We start from the raw sequence: 11,686 nt of genomic DNA, 5'->3' as shown, positions 1-11,686 counted from the left end.
TCTTCTTTTTTTTTTTTTTTTGCCTCTGGTTCTGTCGCGTTTCTGGGAGTGCGGGGGCGGCCCGGGGTGGGGGTGACCCCCACCCTCAGCGCCCGCCGGCCGCGGTGCCTGGCGCCCCAGCCCGCACCGTGGGGCCTCCTCTTGTCCCGAGCCGTGACACCGCCGCCACGCGGCAGCATGCGTGGCTTCTGGACTGTCAGGTCTCAGACCAAAGGTCTGCTCTGTGGGAGCCGACACGCTGGAGGAAACCTTGAGAGTCTGAGAGGGGAGGGAGTTCCAGAAGAAGGCCAGGATGTCATTTTGAGGGAGTATGTGACCAGAACTCCTCCCGTTGCTTTTGGGGTTCTATGGGCTACACGTAGGAATCTTTGGTGGTGGCACCTGATGTTCGGGGATCCGGAGTCACACCCAGACCTGCTCCACAGGCCTCCTTTTACTTTTCTCTTCGGATTCATTTTTTTTTTTTTTTTTTTTTTTGAGACAGAGTCTCGGTTTGTTGCCCAGGCTAGAGTGAGTGCCGTGGCGTCAGCCTAGCTCACAGCAACTTCAAACTCCTGGGCTCGAGTGATCCTTCTGCCTCAGCCTCCCGGGTAGCTGGGACTGCAGGCATGCGCCACCATGCCCCGCTAATTTTTTATATATATATCAGTTGGCCAATTAATTTCTTTCTATTTATAGTAGAGACGGGGTCTCGCTCTTGCTCAGGCTGGTTTTGAACTCCTGACCTTGAGCAATCCGCCCGCCTCGGCCTCCCAAGAGCTAGGATTACAGGCGTGAGCCACAGCGCCCGGCCGGATTCATTATTTTTAAAAAGTGTCTCTTATCTCTATTATTGCATTTACTTTTCTCTCTCTTTTCAAGCAGATGATGGGAGTCCAAGTATTAAGGTGACATGTGTTGCCCGTGCCCCCCTCCCCCCCCCCGTGTTCTTATTCATTTACCCCTCATGTTGTTCCAGCATATTGTGGGGGCACCAATGTTAAGGACGGGTGCGTTGCCCTCTCCCAGCCTCCCCCCTCGGGTCAGAGCTTCAAGTGCGCCCATCCCCCAGTCGGTGCGTACCCACCCCATTCCTAATGGATGTGTATGCCCATCCCCTCCCCCCACCCGCCCGACACCCACCCGAAGAAGGTGATTCCTCTGTGTCCACTTAGGTGTCCATCGGTTCGTACCCATTTGCTGGTGAGCGCGAGCACGTGGTGCTCGTGTGTCCATTCTTGGGATACTTGGCTTACTGGAACGGGTTCCAGCTCTGGCCAGGAGAACCACGAGAGGTGCCCCCTCACCGCTGCTCCTCATAGCCGAATAGCACTCCGTGGTGTCCACGCGCCACATTTTATTTACCCACTCGTGGGTCGATGGGCACTCGGGTTGCTTCCAGGTCTTTGCGATTGTGACTTGTGCCCTGACACTAACCCTAACCCTTACCCAGCCCGTCTCCTCCACGGCCCCTGCCTGACTGACTCCTTCCCGCCCGGCCTATCACCTGTCACCGTCCTCTGCCCCTGCCTGACACGCTCCTCCCCGCCCGGGCCGTCACCGTCCTCGGCCCCTGCCTGACGGGGCTCCTCCGTCGCCTGGGCCTTCCAAGGGCTTGGTGTGGACGCTGGTTCCAGGACGCCCTCCCAGGAACCCGGTAGCAGGGCGGCCGCAGCGTCTCGCGCAACCCAACCGTCCGCCGGCTGGCCGCCGTGGCTAAGTGGCCTGCGGGGGACGTGCTCCCGCTGTGCCGTGGGGGCCCAGCCTGGTGTCTTCTCTGAGGCCCCGCGGCTGCCGCTCCCCGCAAGGGGAGAGCCGCGGAGGTGGGGACCGCCTCCTCATGGGGACGTACACCCAGCTCTCCACGTCGGATTCCGGGGCTCTCTGTCCTGCCAGAAGGCCCAGCTGGCCTGCGGGTCCTCAGAGTGGCAAAAACATCCGAAAACTGAGATTGAGGGTCCGGTGGGTGTCTGCACTTTTGTGCTGGGCACCCCAGGGAGGCCCGGGAGCTGGCTGGACAACGCGGTCTGCTGGGCTGGGGGGGGGGGTTTGGAGGAGCAACTGATGCCCTTTGCACTTTGGGTAGCAAGTGTCTGAGGTGTCTCTGGGCCCTGTGCCATGTGGGGGCGGGGGCGGAGGCGGGGTGGGAGGAGGAGGAGGAGGAGGAGGAGGAGGAGGAGGAGGAGGAGGAGGAGGAGGAGGTGGGAAGGGCCGTGGCCTGCAGTCGTGTTCCCCGGGGTGGCACAGCATGTGGCTTCTTCCACAGGCTGCTTGGCCTGGGCTCCCTGCACCTGGGCCTTTGGAGGACTGGCCCTGTGCTTGCCAACACTTCCTGCAGGGACCCAGAGCTGGGAGGTTGCATCTCTCAGCCCTGGGTCGGGCAGAGCCCCAGCGGGCCATGCCCACAACCTCTCTCAGCAGGGGTCCCCCAGAAGGCTCCTTTGGGACCAGGATTCTCTTGCGGGTGACTCTTTAAGGTCTGGCCCCTGGATGGAGGGGCACCAGGAGTAGAGGAGCAGGAAGGGGAAGGGGGTGGCCATGCGAGGGGACACTTTCAGGCCAAGTCCCAGCTTCAGTCTGATCCTCCTGGGAACCCCGGGGTGGACATCACACCTCCTGGTTGCCCCGCTCTGAGACAAGGAGCCGGGCTTCGCATTCCCACAGCAGCCAGTCGTGGGCTGAGGACACCTGGGGCGTTGGGAACTCCCTGGCTTCTCCTTGGTTTAACATCTGGAGCTGCTTGTGAATCGTGCCGCCACACACACCCGAGTGCAGGTGTCTTCTGCACAGACTGCGGGCCTCGCTCTTCTGAATGCCGCTAGCTCGCGACCCACCCACGGGTGAACCTGGTCAGGGTACTTTCTCTCAGGGGCAGACTCTGATCCGGGCGGGCTACCGGTGTCTCTGTTTGCTCCTTTCTTTCTTCCACTTCGGGAAAGGCTTCCTTACTGGGTGTGGAAATCTCCTATGCCTTTCCTCGCCTATTCTGTCAGCTCTAAAATTCTCTTTCGGTTGCCACCCTCACAGATGGATTAGGAAACTCTTTGCGGTGCACTCATTAGTGAAATGACCTCAATGACGCTGGAATCCAATATCTAATCGCCAATTTTTAGCGAGTCCACACGCCAGGGTGGTCGGGGTCCAATGCAGCCCCGGCCAGGCCCAGGCCCCTTGGACTGGGCCACAGGAGGACACAGAGGAGGGTCCCGGCCCCCACGGTAGGTAGAGGTGCGGGCAGTTCTCCAAGGGCTTGGGTGTTTTCCAGAGGGAGGAGATGGAGGGGACTGATTTCTTCAGCGCCCCACAAACCACGCCACCCCACCCCACCCATGGGACACATCCCGAGAGAGAGAGAGACGCCCCATACACTGGCTCCCCTCCCCCGTGCGCTGTGCCCCAGCCCTGGCCCGGGGGAATAGGCGGCCGCCGGGCCACAGGGTGGGGGGCGCAGCTGAAAGGGGTTGTGGGGGAGGGCCGCCCCTGGCTGGGGTCAAAGGGCGAGCGACCCGCCCGCCCGCCCGTGCGCAGTCAGCGGCCCCGGCGCGCTGGGGGTGGGGGGCGGGGAGGTGAAGGAGGCCAGGCGAGGAGAGGAGGGGGGCTGGAAGGGCTCCACCTTGGCGGGTCCAGCCGTGGAGGCGCATCTTGTGTGAGTGTGAGTGAGTGAGTGCGTGTGAGTGTGAGTGTGTGTGTATACAGAGACAGCCCCCAACCCCGGCCCGCCGCTCCCTGCCCGCCCCGCCTGTCACCCCCGTCCCTCGGAGCCCGCGGGACCCGGCCGGCGAACTCAACAGGCCCGACCCGGCGCGGGGCCTGGGGCGGGAGGAGGCGGCGGGGAAGCGCAGAGAGGCTCGGCTTCTTGAGCGGGGCAGGGGCGCCCTCCGCCGTCCACGGCCACACCACCCCGAACGCGCCCGATCCCGTCTGGTCTCGGAAGCTAAGCAGGGTCGGGCCTGGTTAGAACTTGGATGGGAGACCGCCCGGGAATACCGGGTGCCGTAGGCTTCTTCTTTTTTTTTTTTTTTGCCTCTGGTTCTGTCGCGTTTCTGGGAGTGCGGGGGCGGCCCGGGGTGGGGGTGACCCCCACCCTCAGCGCCCGCCGGCCGCGGTGCCTGGCGCCCCAGCCCGCACCGTGGGGCCTCCTCTTGTCCCGAGCCGTGACACCGCCGCCACGCGGCAGCATGCGTGGCTTCTGGACTGTCAGGTCTCAGACCAAAGGTCTGCTCTGTGGGAGCCGACACGCTGGAGGAAACCTTGAGAGTCTGAGAGGGGAGGGAGTTCCAGAAGAAGGCCAGGATGTCATTTTGAGGGAGTATGTGACCAGAACTCCTCCCGTTGCTTTTGGGGTTCTATGGGCTACACGTAGGAATCTTTGGTGGTGGCACCTGATGTTCGGGGATCCGGAGTCACACCCAGACCTGCTCCACAGGCCTCCTTTTACTTTTCTCTTCGGATTCATTTTTTTTTTTTTTTTTTTTTTGAGACAGAGTCTCGGTTTGTTGCCCAGGCTAGAGTGAGTGCCGTGGCGTCAGCCTAGCTCACAGCAACTTCAAACTCCTGGGCTCGAGTGATCCTTCTGCCTCAGCCTCCCGGGTAGCTGGGACTGCAGGCATGCGCCACCATGCCCCGCTAATTTTTTATATATATATATCAGTTGGCCAATTAATTTCTTTCTATTTATAGTAGAGACGGGGTCTCGCTCTTGCTCAGGCTGGTTTTGAACTCCTGACCTTGAGCAATCCGCCCGCCTCGGCCTCCCAAGAGCTAGGATTACAGGCGTGAGCCACAGCGCCCGGCCGGATTCATTATTTTTAAAAAGTGTCTCTTATCTCTATTATTGCATTTACTTTTCTCTCTCTTTTCAAGCAGATGATGGGAGTCCAAGTATTAAGGTGACATGTGTTGCCCGTGCCCCCCTCCCCCCCCCCGTGTTCTTATTCATTTACCCCTCATGTTGTTCCAGCATATTGTGGGGGCACCAATGTTAAGGACGGGTGCGTTGCCCTCTCCCAGCCTCCCCCCTCGGGTCAGAGCTTCAAGTGCGCCCATCCCCCAGTCGGTGCGTACCCACCCCATTCCTAATGGATGTGTATGCCCATCCCCTCCCCCCACCCGCCCGACACCCACCCGAAGAAGGTGATTCCTCTGTGTCCACTTAGGTGTCCATCGGTTCGTACCCATTTGCTGGTGAGCGCGAGCACGTGGTGCTCGTGTGTCCATTCTTGGGATACTTGGCTTACTGGAACGGGTTCCAGCTCTGGCCAGGAGAACCACGAGAGGTGCCCCCTCACCGCTGCTCCTCATAGCCGAATAGCACTCCGTGGTGTCCACGCGCCACATTTTATTTACCCACTCGTGGGTCGATGGGCACTCGGGTGGCTTCCAGGTCTTTGCGATTGTGACTTGTGCCCTGACACTAACCCTAACCCTTACCCAGCCCGTCTCCTCCACGGCCCCTGCCTGACTGACTCCTTCCCGCCCGGCCTATCACCTGTCACCGTCCTCTGCCCCTGCCTGACACGCTCCTCCCCGCCCGGGCCGTCACCGTCCTCGGCCCCTGCCTGACGGGGCTCCTCCGTCGCCTGGGCCTTCCAAGGGCTTGGTGTGGACGCTGGTTCCAGGACGCCCTCCCAGGAACCCGGTAGCAGGGCGGCCGCAGCGTCTCGCGCAACCCAACCGTCCGCCGGCTGGCCGCCGTGGCTAAGTGGCCTGCGGGGGACGTGCTCCCGCTGTGCCGTGGGGGCCCAGCCTGGTGTCTTCTCTGAGGCCCCGCGGCTGCCGCTCCCCGCAAGGGGAGAGCCGCGGAGGTGGGGACCGCCTCCTCATGGGGACGTACACCCAGCTCTCCACGTCGGATTCCGGGGCTCTCTGTCCTGCCAGAAGGCCCAGCTGGCCTGCGGGTCCTCAGAGTGGCAAAAACATCCGAAAACTGAGATTGAGGGTCCGGTGGGTGTCTGCACTTTTGTGCTGGGCACCCCAGGGAGGCCCGGGGGCTGGCTGGACAACGCGGTCTGCTGGGCTGGGGGGGGGGGTTTGGAGGAGCAACTGATGCCCTTTGCACTTTGGGTAGCAAGTGTCTGAGGTGTCTCTGGGCCCTGTGCCATGTGGGGGCGGGGGCGGAGGCGGGGTGGGAGGAGGAGGAGGAGGAGGAGGAGGAGGAGGAGGAGGAGGAGGAGGAGGAGGTGGGAAGGGCCGTGGCCTGCAGTCGTGTTCCCCGGGGTGGCACAGCATGTGGCTTCTTCCACGGGATGCTTGGCCTGGGCTCCCTGCACCTGGGCCTTTGGAGGACTGGCCCTGTGCTTGCCAACACTTCCTGCAGGGACCCAGAGCTGGGAGGTTGCATCTCTCAGCCCTGGGTCGGGCAGAGCCCCAGCGGGCCATGCCCACAACCTCTCTCAGCAGGGGTCCCCCAGAAGGCTCCTTTGGGACCAGGATTCTCTTGCGGGTGACTCTTTAAGGTCTGGCCCCTGGATGGAGGGGCACCAGGAGTAGAGGAGCAGGAAGGGGAAGGGGGTGGCCATGCGAGGGGACACTTTCAGGCCAAGTCCCAGCTTCAGTCTGATCCTCCTGGGAACCCCGGGGTGGACATCACACCTCCTGGTTGCCCCGCTCTGAGACAAGGAGCCGGGCTTCGCATTCCCACAGCAGCCAGTCGTGGGCTGAGGACACCTGGGGCGTTGGGAACTCCCTGGCTTCTCCTTGGTTTAACATCTGGAGCTGCTTGTGAATCGTGCCGCCACACACACCCGAGTGCAGGTGTCTTCTGCACAGACTGCGGGCCTCGCTCTTCTGAATGCCGCTAGCTCGCGACCCACCCACGGGTGAACCTGGTCAGGGTACTTTCTCTCAGGGGCAGACTCTGATCCGGGCGGGCTACCGGTGTCTCTGTTTGCTCCTTTCTTTCTTCCACTTCGGGAAAGGCTTCCTTACTGGGTGTGGAAATCTCCTATGCCTTTCCTCGCCTATTCTGTCAGCTCTAAAATTCTCTTTCGGTTGCCACCCTCACAGATGGATTAGGAAACTCTTTGCGGTGCACTCATTAGTGAAATGACCTCAATGACGCTGGAATCCAATATCTAATCGCCAATTTTTAGCGAGTCCACACGCCAGGGTGGTCGGGGTCCAATGCAGCCCCGGCCAGGCCCAGGCCCCTTGGACTGGGCCACAGGAGGACACAGAGGAGGGTCCCGGCCCCCACGGTAGGTAGAGGTGCGGGCAGTTCTCCAAGGGCTTGGGTGTTTTCCAGAGGGAGGAGATGGAGGGGACTGATTTCTTCAGCGCCCCACAAACCACGCCACCCCACCCCACCCATGGGACACATCCCGAGAGAGAGAGAGAGACGCCCCATACACTGGCTCCCCTCCCCCGTGCGCTGTGCCCCAGCCCTGGCCCGGGGGAATAGGCGGCCGCCGGGCCACAGGGTGGGGGGCGCAGCTGAAAGGGGTTGTGGGGGAGGGCCGCCCCTGGCTGGGGTCAAAGGGCGAGCGCCCCGCCCCTCCCGCCCGTGCGCAGTCAGCGGCCCCGGCGCGCTGGGGGTGGGGGGCGGGGAGGTGAAGGAGGCCAGGCGAGGAGAGGAGGGGGGCTGGAAGGGCTCCACCTTGGCGGGTCCAGCCGTGGAGGCGCATCTTGTGTGAGTGTGAGTGAGTGAGTGCGTGTGAGTGTGAGTGTGTGTGTATACAGAGACAGCCCCCAACCCCGGCCCGCCGCTCCCTGCCCGCCCCGCCTGTCACCCCCGTCCCTCGGAGCCCGCGGGACCCGGCCGGCGAACTCAACAGGCCCGACCCGGCGCGGGGCCTGGGGCGGGAGGAGGCGGCGGGGAAGCGCAGAGAGGCTCGGCTTCTTGAGCGGGGCAGGGGCGCCCTCCGCCGTCCACGGCCACACCACCCCGAACGCGCCCGATCCCGTCTGGTCTTGGAAGCTAAGCAGGGTCGGGCCTGGTTAGAACTTGGATGGGAGACCGCCCGGGAATACCGGGTGCCGTAGGCTTCTTCTTTTTTTTTTTTTTTGCCTCTGGTTCTGTCGCGTTTCTGGGAGTGCGGGGGCGGCCCGGGGTGGGGGTGACCCCCACCCTCAGCGCCCGCCGGCCGCGGTGCCTGGCGCCCCAGCCCGCACCGTGGGGCCTCCTCTTGTCCCGAGCCGTGACACCGCCGCCACGCGGCAGCATGCGTGGCTTCTGGACTGTCAGGTCTCAGACCAAAGGTCTGCTCTGTGGGAGCCGACACGCTGGAGGAAACCTTGAGAGTCTGAGAGGGGAGGGAGTTCCAGAAGAAGGCCAGGATGTCATTTTGAGGGAGTATGTGACCAGAACTCCTCCCGTTGCTTTTGGGGTTCTATGGGCTACACGTAGGAATCTTTGGTGGTGGCACCTGATGTTCGGGGATCCGGAGTCACACCCAGACCTGCTCCACAGGCCTCCTTTTACTTTTCTCTTCGGATTCATTTTTTTTTTTTTTTTTTTTTTGAGACAGAGTCTCGGTTTGTTGCCCAGGCTAGAGTGAGTGCCGTGGCGTCAGCCTAGCTCACAGCAACTTCAAACTCCTGGGCTCGAGTGATCCTTCTGCCTCAGCCTCCCGGGTAGCTGGGACTGCAGGCATGCGCCACCATGCCCCGCTAATTTTTTATATATATATCAGTTGGCCAATTAATTTCTTTCTATTTATAGTAGAGACGGGGTCTCGCTCTTGCTCAGGCTGGTTTTGAACTCCTGACCTTGAGCAATCCGCCCGCCTCGGCCTCCCAAGAGCTAGGATTACAGGCGTGAGCCACAGCGCCCGGCCGGATTCATTATTTTTAAAAAGTGTCTCTTATCTCTATTATTGCATTTACTTTTCTCTCTCTTTTCAAGCAGATGATGGGAGTCCAAGTATTAAGGTGACATGTGTTGCCCGTGCCCCCCTCCCCCCCCCGTGTTCTTATTCATTTACCCCTCATGTTGTTCCAGCATATTGTGGGGGCACCAATGTTAAGGACGGGTGCGTTGCCCTCTCCCAGCCTCCCCCCTCGGGTCAGAGCTTCAAGTGCGCCCATCCCCCAGTCGGTGCGTACCCACCCCATTCCTAATGGATGTGTATGCCCATCCCCTCCCCCCACCCGCCCGACACCCACCCGAAGAAGGTGATTCCTCTGTGTCCACTTAGGTGTCCATCGGTTCGTACCCATTTGCTGGTGAGCGCGAGCACGTGGTGCTCGTGTGTCCATTCTTGGGATACTTGGCTTACTGGAACGGGTTCCAGCTCTGGCCAGGAGAACCACGAGAGGTGCCCCCTCACCGCTGCTCCTCATAGCCGAATAGCACTCCGTGGTGTCCACGCGCCACATTTTATTTACCCACTCGTGGGTCGATGGGCACTCGGGTGGCTTCCAGGTCTTTGCGATTGTGACTTGTGCCCTGACACTAACCCTAACCCTTACCCAGCCCGTCTCCTCCACGGCCCCTGCCTGACTGACTCCTTCCCGCCCGGCCTATCACCTGTCACCGTCCTCTGCCCCTGCCTGACACGCTCCTCCCCGCCCGGGCCGTCACCGTCCTCGGCCCCTGCCTGACGGGGCTCCTCCGTCGCCTGGGCCTTCCAAGGGCTTGGTGTGGACGCTGGTTCCAGGACGCCCTCCCAGGAACCCGGTAGCAGGGCGGCCGCAGCGTCTCGCGCAACCCAACCGTCCGCCGGCTGGCCGCCGTGGCTAAGTGGCCTGCGGGGGACGTGCTCCCGCTGTGCCGTGGGGGCCCAGCCTGGTGTCTTCTCTGAGGCCCCGCGGCTGACGCTCCCCGCAAGGGGAGAGCCGCGGAGGTGGGGACCGCCTCCTCATGGGGACGTACACCCAGCTCTCCACGTCGGATTCCGGGGCTCTCTGTCCTGCCAGAAGGCCCAGCTGGCCTGCGGGTCCTCAGAGTGGCAAAAACATCCGAAAACTGAGATTGAGGGTCCGGTGGGTGTCTGCACTTTTGTGCTGGGCACCCCAGGGAGGCCCGGGGGCTGGCTGGACAACGCGGTCTGCTGGGCTGGGGGGGGGGGTTTGGAGGAGCAACTGATGCCCTTTGCACTTTGGGTAGCAAGTGTCTGAGGTGTCTCTGGGCCCTGTGCCATGTGGGGGCGGGGGCGGAGGCGGGGTGGGAGGAGGAGGAGGAGGAGGAGGAGGAGGAGGAGGAGGAGGAGGAGGTGGGAAGGGCCGTGGCCTGCAGTCGTGTTCCCCGGGGTGGCACAGCATGTGGCTTCTTCCACGGGATGCTTGGCCTGGGCTCCCTGCACCTGGGCCTTTGGAGGACTGGCCCTGTGCTTGCCAACACTTCCTGCAGGGACCCAGAGCTGGGAGGTTGCATCTCTCAGCCCTGGGTCGGGCAGAGCCCCAGCGGGCCATGCCCACAACCTCTCTCAGCAGGGGTCCCCCAGAAGGCTCCTTTGGGACCAGGATTCTCTTGCGGGTGACTCTTTAAGGTCTGGCCCCTGGATGGAGGGGCACCAGGAGTAGAGGAGCAGGAAGGGGAAGGGGGTGGCCATGCGAGGGGACACTTTCAGGCCAAGTCCCAGCTTCAGTCTGATCCTCCTGGGAACCCCGGGGTGGACATCACACCTCCTGGTTGCCCCGCTCTGAGACAAGGAGCCGGGCTTCGCATTCCCACAGCAGCCAGTCGTGGGCTGAGGACACCTGGGGCGTTGGGAACTCCCTGGCTTCTCCTTGGTTTAACATCTGGAGCTGCTTGTGAATCGTGCCGCCACACACACCCGAGTGCAGGTGTCTTCTGCACAGACTGCGGGCCTCGCTCTTCTGAATGCCGCTAGCTCGCGACCCACCCACGGGTGAACCTGGTCAGGGTACTTTCTCTCAGGGGCAGACTCTGATCCGGGCGGGCTACCGGTGTCTCTGTTTGCTCCTTTCTTTCTTCCACTTCGGGAAAGGCTTCCTTACTGGGTGTGGAAATCTCCTATGCCTTTCCTCGCCTATTCTGTCAGCTCTAAAATTCTCTTTCGGTTGCCACCCTCACAGATGGATTAGGAAACTCTTTGCGGTGCACTCATTAGTGAAATGACCTCAATGACGCTGGAATCCAATATCTAATCGCCAATTTTTAGCGAGTCCACACGCCAGGGTGGTCGGGGTCCAATGCAGCCCCGGCCAGGCCCAGGCCCCTTGGACTGGGCCACAGGAGGACACAGAGGAGGGTCCCGGCCCCCACGGTAGGTAGAGGTGCGGGCAGTTCTCCAAGGGCTTGGGTGTTTTCCAGAGGGAGGAGATGGAGGGGACTGATTTCTTCAGCGCCCCACAAACCACGCCACCCCACCCCACCCATGGGACACATCCCGAGAGAGAGAGAGACGCCCCATACACTGGCTCCCCTCCCCCGTGCGCTGTGCCCCAGCCCTGGCCCGGGGGAATAGGCGGCCGCCGGGCCACAGGGTGGGGGGCGCAGCTGAAAGGGGTTGTGGGGGAGGGCCGTCCCTGGCTGGGGTCAAAGGGCGAGCGCCCCGCCCCTCCCGCCCGTGCGCAGTCAGCGGCCCCGGCGCGCTGGGGGTGGGGGGCGGGGAGGTGAAGGAGGCCAGGCGAGGAGAGGAGGGGGGCTGGAAGGGCTCCACCTTGGCGGGTCCAGCCGTGGAGGCGCATCTTGTGTGAGTGTGAGTGAGTGAGTGCGTGTGAGTGTGAGTGTGTGTGTATACAGAGACAGCCCCCAACCCCGGCCCGCCGCTCCCTGCCCGCCCCGCCTGTCACCCCCGTCCCT

At 62.4% G+C, this 11,686-nt stretch overlaps 2 pseudogenes; both read left to right on the top strand.

Moving 5' to 3' along the window:
• The first annotated feature begins 3,862 nt into the window (after positions 1–3,862).
• On the top strand, positions 3,863–3,981 carry LOC142875165 (uncharacterized; annotated as a pseudogene).
• Positions 3,982–7,843: 3,862 nt separating this feature from the next.
• LOC142875219 (uncharacterized) lies at positions 7,844–7,962 on the top strand (annotated as a pseudogene).
• The last annotated feature ends 3,724 nt before the right edge of the window (positions 7,963–11,686 follow it).

Source organism: Microcebus murinus, chromosome 13 (genome assembly GCF_040939455.1).
Source record: "Microcebus murinus isolate Inina chromosome 13, M.murinus_Inina_mat1.0, whole genome shotgun sequence".
Taxonomy (NCBI): Eukaryota; Metazoa; Chordata; class Mammalia; order Primates; family Cheirogaleidae; genus Microcebus; species Microcebus murinus.
Note: the sequence above shows the minus strand (reverse complement) of the source record. Positions and strands in the feature narration are given on the sequence as shown.